This window comes from Haliotis rubra, unplaced genomic scaffold (genome assembly GCF_003918875.1).
Source record: "Haliotis rubra isolate DU_JTF1 unplaced genomic scaffold, ASM391887v1 Scf734, whole genome shotgun sequence".
Taxonomy (NCBI): domain Eukaryota; kingdom Metazoa; phylum Mollusca; class Gastropoda; order Lepetellida; family Haliotidae; genus Haliotis; species Haliotis rubra.
In genome coordinates, this window is record NW_025767451.1 from 472,264 (window position 1) to 479,362 (window position 7,099).

The following is a 7,099-nucleotide window of genomic DNA, read 5'->3' on the forward strand; positions in this document are numbered from 1 at the left end:
CCACTGTAATCAAGCACGATGGTCTATATAAATGTCACTGATAACTTACACTCATCTATGATTCACTCTAAAGAACAATGGTGTGCCTTTTGTAGTGGCGTTTGTTATGCGGCAGAGTACTTTATAGTGTGACAATGTCTCAATTGTATAAGTGGAGATTTTTTTATTGTATAACACTGTCTCAATTGTATACATTGTATAAGTGAATAGTGAGTGAGGGACAGTGTTTGCTACATTTAAACTTGGAAAGCGACCGCTAGCACTTTAAAGAAGCATACGAACTCACTTTAAGGAACCATTCTTACTGACTCTAAGGAAGCTCTAGGACTGACTTTAAAGAACTGATATAGGTGACTCGACGGAATCATTCTGTCTTTCTCCACTGAACTGAGCAGAAACACTTTGGTTGATTTTAAAGGCTGACTCAACAGATCTGTTGTCTCTGTTAAGAAGCTTCAATATTGCAGTGTCAGTAATTGATAATATCCAGTATTTTCCACTGAATTCCATCTAGTTTCCATAACGTAGTGTGTTAGCCATGATAGTTCAATTTTACTTCACCTACTTTGAAGTAATTTGAACAATGATAGTCAGGTTTTACATACGTTGAAGTATAATTTCGACAAAGACAGTTATGTTTTACGTACGTTGAAATATAGTGTTAACCTTGATTCTTACCTGATAAGACCGTTTACTTAGAGTGAAATATTATGTTGCGGTATACTTTCAACAGTGACAGTCAGGGGTTACCTACGTTGAAGTATAATTTCGAAGAAAGTGACGTTTTACATGAAATTTAGTGTTAACCTTGATTCTTAACTGATAACAACGTTTAGTTAGAGTGAGTACTTGACACCACAATAAGCAGATGAAGCCGATTTTGACGACTTTTTTTCAAAGCGTTACGACAATGGGTCTATTAAACAAACGAACACATCTGTATCTCCAGCCGATGAAAAATGACATCTGATATATTCTTTTCAATAAAATACCTCTCTTGTAAATGTCCAAAATGTTTAAAACTAAGAGTAGTTTTTAATACCTCACATTTGTATATTGAGAAATTAGCTAGCAACAATATTAAATCAAACACATTATCAGTATATACATTTGTTCTCATTCCAAACACAGTAAGTTGCAGTTACAATTTCATGTTGTGAACATGTTGACATGTTTCTAGAAAACATTTCCAAAAGCCTGCACATGTTCACAATACCAAAACAACTGGGAGATTGTTTCAACCTCACATTGACAAAAGGTACATAAGTTGCTTTCAGCTAATTTGATATTAAATATAAACGACTTAGTTGATAGAGTACAATATATAACCCTGAACTGAAACCATCGAAGTTTACGTGGTGTTATGTGGTAATATTTTTTCCCATTCAAGTTCAGCAAGCATACAATCTTCCCACTTATTCTTGAATTGTAGGTTAACATCAGATGCAATAAAACATATTAATAACAACACTTGGCTCCCCTTTTAACAGACATCAGTTTTCGATTCACTGTATTATCATCTAACTGCTCAAAAGAAGTAGGTTTCATCATCTTTAACTTAGTTTGAGAACTTTTAATAGCCATGATAAGACCAATATAATGGCGAATTTTTTTGTCAAGTTCAAAAGTGTTCTGAAATTCCTCGAGAGTACAAATATGTTCAGTCTAAATTGATAAAATGACGAATCTGACTAACACCTCTCTCAAACTAAGCAGAACAGAAACCTCTATACCAATGTTTAATTGCTTGTAATAATAGATTGGTTCTGTGATGAATTCATCAAATGAACATGGTTGAATCTTAAGTGCAAACTTGTCAAAAGAAGAAATACAAGCAAGCGAAAATTCATTTCTAATATCTTTGGAGAGTGTACCTGGAAAAAACTTACCAAATACAGCTAGAATTTGCATTTTGGGGGGAGGAAGCATAGCACAAACATTTCTATTTGGATTCATAACCAATATCCAACAACTTTCTCATCCAAGACAAGTTTAAAGAACTGACAAAAGAAAGCTTCAACCATACCAGTCCACCCTCTTTAACAGCCTTACAAGCAACCACTCTTTTGATCTTATCAGGTTTACCACTCCTGAGAAATTTAAATAGTACTTTGTATAATTCATGCAGGATGTTCACTGGTGGGTTTGGGATAGTAAGAAAGAGATAATTCAATTTTAAAGTTAGCAATAATTTTATAATGGCAATTCTACCAAGTGGTGTAAGTATTCGTTTTATCCACCTGTTGATAATTTACTGAATCTCAAATAATTTATTTTCAAAATTCTTTCAAGCCATAACATTTAAATCTGTTGAAAGTATTACACCTAGGAGGTTGCAATATTCTGGATCCCATTGTATATTTAAACAAGGTAAGTATCTGATTGAACTATTCTTTCTTGCCCCATCCATATTACCAGAGACTTATCCTAGTTAATCTTAAGACCTAAGATATCAGCAAAAAAGTTCAAAGTGTCTACTGTAGCTTCAAAAGATTTCTGAGAAACCATTTAGAATAAACTCTGTATCATCTGCATACTGCGCCAACAGATACTACTCCTCATTAACTGTAATTCCTTTAATATCATTATTCTTTCTTATAAGACCAGCCAGGATCTCGACACAAAGGATGAAGATATACGGAGAAAGAGGATCGCCTTGTCTACAACCTCGTTCAACAGCAAACCTTATCCTTCAGTAAAAGTGAACAAGATAAGTTTTATAAAAAGTGGATGTTATATGATGATGTTGCAAATTTTAAATGACTTTCTGAATTCTTTCTCCTTGTTCCCTAATGAAGAAAAAAATATAGGCTGAATGAACTTGAACTTAAACAAACTTACTGTACTTATTTGAAACTTGTAAGTGTGATTGGTGAGTGAATGTGTTGTGGGGTCTTGTGTTGTTGTTTTGTGCTTTGTTAGAAATAAATCCTGTTTTTTCTGTTGTGAAACAAAGTTTTCTTGCAAAAAACTCTAGAGTCCACTGGCTCTATTGCCTTTTACTGTAACAGGGGAAACAGGAAATAAAAAATGTCAATTATAAAAAACAGACAATGCCATCGGTGTAACGTTATGGGAACATGGCTCTGCAGATCTGTTGTCCCTGTTACTTCACAGAAGCTTCAATATTGCAGTTTTGGTAATTGATAATATCATGTATTTTTCATTGAATTCCATTTAGTTTTACCTTCCATAAAGTGTTGTGTTAACCATGATAGTTCAATTTTACTTCACCTACTTTGAAGTAATGTGAACAATGAGAGTCAGGTTTTACATACGTTGAAGTATAATTTCGACAAAGACAGTTATGTTTTACGTACGTTAAAATATAGTGTTAACCTTGATTCTTAACTGATAAGACAGTTATATACTTAGAGTGAATACTTGACGCCACAATGAGCAGATGAAGTCTATTTCGACGAATGTATTTCAAAGCGTTAAGACAACGAGTGTGATAAACGGTCCCTATCGACAGCCAATGAACAATTACATCGGTGTAACGTTAAGGGAACCTCAACTGGCTAATTGAGAAAGTGTATATACCTGACAACAGGTGAAGGATCACCTACCTGTCTGTCCGTTAACAGTGAGGACAAGTCCCAGAAGAGCAATACAGATTCCAGAGAGCTTCAACATATTGTACAAAACCCGGTGTCTGAAAAGAAGAGGGATCTCGTGTCTGAAAACTCCGAAAGCAGAACTGCCGAAATGCAGAAAGACCCGTCTAATATAGGGACAAGTGGAGCCTTGGGTAAATTTCTTTCTATGCGAATTCGACTTTTAAATATATGCAGCATCCTATACCGGTGTTTTAAGTTGTTTGATCTTGTTCTGTGTCGACGGCACGTAGCATTGGCTGTTTGAGGAGCTGGGGGAAGATAGGAACGTATATGGTGGAATTCTATTTTTTAGGGAGGCGAAACCGAAAGGGAAAAGCAGTAGAAACGAAAGAGGGGGAAGGGAGAGGAAGGGAGGGGTAGTAGTGGAAACACTTCCAGACACCAGGAGGAGTCATGGAATGGGTCACGTGCTGACAACGATACAAGATGGTGATAGCAGACATTTTCAGATGTCAAAGGTTCGAAAAATGGTATGCGTAACAGGAACCAGCATTGCTGGTCGCAACGTGATGAACTTTAAAGCTTCACAGTCGCCTCAAATCGCCTAGGCAGAGATATTAAAGAGGAAAAAAATAACACCTTTAAAATGACCTGCACGAACTCATTTTGCTCCGTTACTTGTGCTGTATGTAAAGGAGAGGGAAGACACAGACACGCACGCACACCTTCCGGATGTAACCAAGACACCGTACATTTCTGTATCTCCCATTCTTGTGTTCAGGTTAATAGAGAGAAATAAAAAGACCCAAATCTACCGCCTGGTACATGCACATACCTCCCTCCCTGCGACATCGCAAGGTACGACTCGTCGGATTTGTGACAGTATGCATTGCTGGACTGTACACATCGCGATACAAAACATGCATTACAAGAGCACCTGTTACAACGTATGTGGTCGCTATCGTTATAACAGGTTTCAGCCATGGTGAGGCACAGCATTAACAACTCATCAATATCGATAGACTGCATATTTCTGAAATAACACAACACGTTGTGACAAAGTTTTGAAATACACAATAGTGAGTGAGTGATATATATTTACCTTACTTCACACATTAAATGTTGTTTCGCCATCAAGCGAGTAACATTTTCTATGTTACCAGCTGGAAATGCCGAACTGTGAAAATTCGTTTGGTACTTCGTGTTAGTAGTGTTTGGACTGTTGCCTAACTCAGGTAATCCTTATTATGATCGAATACCCGTGCTTAAAACAGTTCAAAATTAACATTGAGGTGTTCGGTCAGATAAATACGTTGTACACTGGACAGTCGGGGCCCATGGGTTGATGTACCCTCGATGTGTTAACATAAACAAACATAGAGGGTACATCAACCTGTCTCCCTTGTGACAAGTGAACAATATATAAGGTACAGGTCATGTTACACGGAACGCGTAGTGACAAAGTTTTTAAATACACAATAGTAATTGAGTTTAGTTTTACGCTGTTTTCAGCAATATTCCGGCGGGGGACACCAGAAATAGGCTTCACATATTGTACCCATGTGAGGAATCGAACCCGGGTCTTCGGCGTGACGAGCGAACGCTTTAACCGCTAGGCTACCTCCGCCGCCCCTCAAATACACAATATGTATGTTCATGACATTAACGTCGTTACCGTCTTGTTGTTCAGGTGATAACAACCACAGGCACCTGTCACTGACACTAAAATACCAATCAGTCATAAACGTTGTATACAGAATACAATCCTTGTATTCTCACCTGGGTCAATAGTAACAATCATTACTTTGGTACAAGTCGTAACATTCAACCAAGACAAGCCCGTCGAGGTGTGTGAAGAGATTACTTCAAATAGTTTAACATTCATGTTGCTAATCCAATCAATATTGACTGAATGCATGACCAGCTAAGGATAACACACTCGTTATATGAAGGAAACGATTTATACATAATCTCGTGTACTTAGTGTAGTAAATGTCTTTTACACTTTGACTACTTTAAGTAGGACTTCCTGTATTAAAGTACTGTCGGAAATAGAAAAAAACTATTTTCGTATTGATATGTACAATTTATGTAGTTAATAGGTGTAAGTGTGAAATATCTGTTAAACTAAGTTCGGCCTAACTACAGTCTCAGTAGTAGGGAGATTGGAAACGTAGAAAAAGTCTTTTTTGGAACAGACCATCGCTTTATGCAAATGAGTGTGCGATGATATTATATTCTAAGATGCTTTGGTGAAAGATCAAAGACGCCGACAGTACTTTATCAGATGATAATGTGCACTTTTTGCAATACGTCACAATGTATTGGCGTCACTGCGCCATTCTAGTCTGCACCCTCGTAATCGAACGATTTTGCATTATGTCACAATGTAAGCGACGTCACGATGCATGTCAGCCGTCATCGCCTCGTACAGCCTCCTACAGTAAACTACTCCGTTGCATCCCGTTTCTTGGTTTGCAATTGCTTCACGCACCTAACATCACTGATGGGAACATTACGTTTATGTTTTACGACAGTTAAAATGTGTCTATTCGACTCACAAGCGTCCTCGTGCTTTAACTATAATATTTCAGGGCGAAAGTGTGCTTCATTACACTATACATGGTGGTAGAGCGAACTGTATTTCTTAATTACAAAGGACAATTTTTAAATGTCAATTTTGAAAAAAAACTTAGCTTCATTATAAACGATAGCTGACGTAAAAAATAACTTTAATACTGAAACTATGAAGGATGTAGCTGCCATGGAGTCGCACTATCACTATAAAAAGTAACAGAAAAAAGCAAATCCAGGACGGGTGTCGCAGACGGTGGTTGGGGTCGGGCTGGGGGATAGAGATATAAGCTGAGATAAGATCATTCTTTCGGGGAATTAAACTGGGAAGCAAGCGGCATGTCATAACAATTTACAAATAATATCCAGTCCTGTCGATCTTCGGGTGGTCATGCCACCTATATATTTTGAGACATTTAATACGATGGCTGATTTAAGCTTTTCCATGGGTATCATACCCTTTTAAGTATCTCAACATAAACTTTATGATCAATAGATGAAACATATTCAACACACATGAAAAAGCATAAAATATCTTAGAGATGGCCCCTTGTGCTTGTAGGCTGGACGTGCATTTCATGCCAGGTGAGTCTACGGTCCGTCGTCATACCTGGCAGAGCGACCTAATTGCCATCTATAGTCCGATCAATTGTTTTGAGCAGCTATTCGTATTTTTTCTAAGTTTTCGACGATTTTACGAGTAAACATGCTTGTCTGGATATACTATTACGCATCCCACTGAATGCCCAGTTAGGCCGATGTGGGTTATTTCGATATATGCTATTTGTACATTTGTCAAATTTAGGGATAAAGAGTAACAGGTTTTTTTTCTATTTCATACATACATACATACATACATACATACATACATACATACATACATACATACATACATACATACATACATACATACATACATACATACATACATACATACATACATACATACATACATACATACATAC